Here is a 2,500-nt window from a genome sequence, read left to right on the forward strand (position 1 = left end):
AGTCTGGGGGAATATTATTATTATTGTTATTATTTATTTATTTTGTGTGTGTGTGTGTGTGTGTGTGTGTGTGTGTGTGTGTGTGTGTGTGTGTGTGTGTGTAGTTTATTGAGCCTACGGACAAAAGGCACAATAATAGATAATAATAAATAATAATAATAATGATAAATAACGATAAAAAACAATAATTATTAAATAATGGTAATTATAATAGTAATATGATAATGACTAATGACATTGATAATGGTAATAATGATAATAATGATAATGATGATGACAATAATAATAGACTGGTTTTACATTCTTGCATCATCCCTACCCCGGTGGTAAAAAAAAAAAAAAAAAAAAAAAAAGCACCTTTCACAGGAACGGTAACCGCTTTCGAAATGGGGATGAGCGGTTGGCGATTGGTGCCGGCGCGCCAATCAGCCAATTGGCGCCTCGAATGAGACAGCCAATCATCTGATAAGACGTAGTTCCCTATTGATGACAGGGAACATGTCACTAGTCAACCACAACATTTTTATTTCATTTTTTTTAATTTGTTGTTGTTGTTCTTGTTGTATCAAGACGTGGCAGTGTTATCTTATCGCTGCCCTGGACTCTTATCTCTCTCTTGTTATCTTCATCAGATGCTCCGATCATCTTTCTCCCTCTCGCGGATTGGTGGGAACAGCAGCTTCTTCTTCTTCTTCTTCTTCTTCTTCCTCTTCTTCTTCTTCTTCTTCTTCTTCTTCATTCTTCTTCTTCTGTCGTGGTGGACTGCGGCCCAGTTCCTGTTGTAGCGCTGGTAGTCGTAGTTTGTGGTTCCTGTTTCCACATAGTAATTCTTTCTCTCTATCTCTCTCTATCCCTCCCTCCCCTCCCTCTCTCCCTCCCTCCCTCCCTCCCCCTCTCTCTCCATCCCTCTCTCTCTCTCTCCCTCCCACTCTCTCTCTCCCTCTCTCCCTCCCTCCCTCTCTCCTCCCCCTCTCTCTCCCTCTCTCTTTATCTCACTTTCGTGTGTGTGCGCGTGGGTGCGTGCGTGTATGTGTGCTTACTAATGGACTCATAGTACTTCCATTGTGAGGGCGTGTGTGCGTGGGCGTGAGTACACACGGGCGTGAGAGGCGATGGCAGCGTCAGGCCTCCTAGCGTGGCTGGCACCGCCCGAGGAGGAGGAGGAGGAGAAGAGCCGCTCGCCCGGTAGACTCTTGACGGCCATGATGGATTTCTTGTGGGGCTCCAGATAAGAGGAACTCTACCCCCGCCTCCTTCTCCCCCTCCTCTTTCTCTTCCTCCTCCTCCTCTTTCTCTTCCTCCTCCTCCTCTTTCTCCTCCTCCTCTTCCCCCTCCTTCTCCTCTTACTCCTACTGCTCTTCCTCCTCCTACTTCTCCTCTTCCTCATCCTTCTCCCCTCCCCCTCTCCGGCCCCTCCTCCTTTTTCTTTTCCTCCTCCTCTTTCTCTTCCTTCTCCTCCTCCTCCAGTTCCTCCTCCTCTCCCTCCTCCTGTACCTCCACTTCCTTCATCTCTTCTCTCTCCTCATTCATTTCTTCATACATCTCCTCTTAGCTCTCCTCCTCCTCTTCCTCCTCTTATTCCTCCTCTTCCTCCTCCTGTGCCTCCACTGCCTTCACCTCTTCTCTCTCCTCATTCATTTCCTCATATATCTCCTCTTAGCTCTCTTCCTCCTCCTCCTCCTCCTCCTCTTCCTCCTCCTGTGCCTCCACTGCCTTCACCTCTTCTCTCTCCTCATTCATTTCCTCATACATCTCCTCTTAGCTCTCCTCCTCCTCTTCCTCTTCCTCCTCCTCCTCCTCTTCCTCTTCCTCCTCCTCCTCCTCCAGGCCGAGGATCCTGCCCCAGTCGCCAATGTTGACGCCGCCGCCGCCGCCGCTGCCCAAATGAATTTCTGGCTTGTTCGGTAGTTGTTGTTCTTCTTCTTCTACTTCTATCCTTCTACTACCTCTTCTCCTTCTTCTTCTTCGTTATCTTCTTCTTTTTCGTCTTCTTATTCTTTTTCTTCCTCTTCGTCTTCTTCTTTTTTGTCATCTTCTTCTCCTTCCCCATATTCTTCTTCGTCATCTCTTTCGCCATCTTCTTCTTCGTCATCATCATCTTCTTATTCGTCATCTTCTTCTTCTTCTTCTTCGTCATCTTCTTCTTCTTCGTCATCTTCTTCCTTTTCATCTTCCTCGTCATCCGTCATCTTCTTTCACGTCATCTTCCTCGTTATCTTCTTCGTCATCATCTTCGTGTTCTTCTTCGTCATCTTCTTCTTCGTGTTCTTCTTCGTCATCTTCTTCATCTTCTATGTTTTCTTCGTCGTCTTCTTCTTTTTCTTCTTATTCTTCATCTTCTTCGTCTTCCTCCTCTTCCTCCTCCTTCACCTTTTGGTCTTCATCTGAATATCTTTAAAAGGGGGAGAGAGAGAGAGAGAGATAGAGATAGAGAAGGATAAAAAGAGAGAGAACAAGAGCAAGAGAGAGATAGAGAGAGAGCCAGTCTCGCCGCCTGCTG

At 46.3% G+C, this 2,500-nt stretch overlaps 1 protein-coding gene across 7 annotated transcripts in view; it reads left to right on the top strand.

Annotated features, from left to right (window-relative positions):
• Window positions 1-2,500, top strand: part of Galphao (G protein alpha o subunit) — a 264,299-nt gene that overhangs the window by 160,369 nt on the left and 101,430 nt on the right. The window lies entirely within an intron of this gene.

The sequence above is a fragment of the Oratosquilla oratoria genome, chromosome 1 (assembly GCF_046742065.1).
Source record: "Oratosquilla oratoria isolate Oo_2021 chromosome 1, ASM4674206v1, whole genome shotgun sequence".
Lineage (NCBI taxonomy): Eukaryota > Metazoa > Arthropoda > Malacostraca > Stomatopoda > Squillidae > Oratosquilla > Oratosquilla oratoria.